Here is a 645-nt window from a genome sequence, read left to right as displayed (position 1 = left end):
GAGCAAACAACTTTGAGCTTAAGCCTCAATTAGTTTCTCTAATGCAACAGAATTGCAAGTTTCATGGACTTCCAATGGAAGATCCTCATCAGTTCTTAGCTGAGTTCTTGCAAATCTGTGACACAGTCAAGACTAATGGGGTTAACCCTGAGGTCTATAGACTGATGCTATTCCCTTTTGCTGTGAGAGACAGAGCTAGAATATGGTTGGACTCTCAACCTAAAGAAAGCCTGGACTCTTGGGAAAAGCTAGTCAATGCCTTCTTGGCAAAGTTCTTTCCACCACAAAGATGGAGTAAGCTTAGAGTGGAAGTCCAAACCTTCAGACAGAAGGATGGAGAATCCCTCTATGAAGCTTGGGAAAGATACAAACAATTAATCAGAAGATGTCCCTCAGACATGCTTTCTGAATGGAGCATCATAGGTATTTTCTATGATGGTCTCTCTGAACTATCCAAGATGTCTTTGGATAGCTCGGCTGGAGGATCTCTTCATCTGAAGAAGACGCCTGCAGAAGCTCAAGAATTGATTGAAATGGTTGCAAATAACCAATTTATGTACACTTCTGAAAGGAATCCTGTGAACAATGGGACTAGTCAGAAGAAAGGAGTTCTTGAGATTGACACTCTGAATGCCATTTTGGCTC

At 41.7% G+C, this 645-nt stretch overlaps 1 non-coding gene across 1 annotated transcript; it reads right to left on the bottom strand.

Annotated features, from left to right (window-relative positions):
- Positions 1–296: 296 nt before the first annotated feature.
- LOC130971968 (small nucleolar RNA R71) lies at positions 297–404 on the bottom strand. Its single transcript, XR_009083176.1, has one exon. It is a non-coding gene; the product is annotated as a small nucleolar RNA R71 (small nucleolar RNA).
- Between the last annotated feature and the right edge of the window lie 241 nt (positions 405–645).

Source organism: Arachis stenosperma, chromosome 3 (assembly GCF_014773155.1).
Source record: "Arachis stenosperma cultivar V10309 chromosome 3, arast.V10309.gnm1.PFL2, whole genome shotgun sequence".
Classification (NCBI taxonomy): domain Eukaryota; kingdom Viridiplantae; phylum Streptophyta; class Magnoliopsida; order Fabales; family Fabaceae; genus Arachis; species Arachis stenosperma.
Note: the sequence above shows the minus strand (reverse complement) of the source record. Positions and strands in the feature narration are given on the sequence as shown.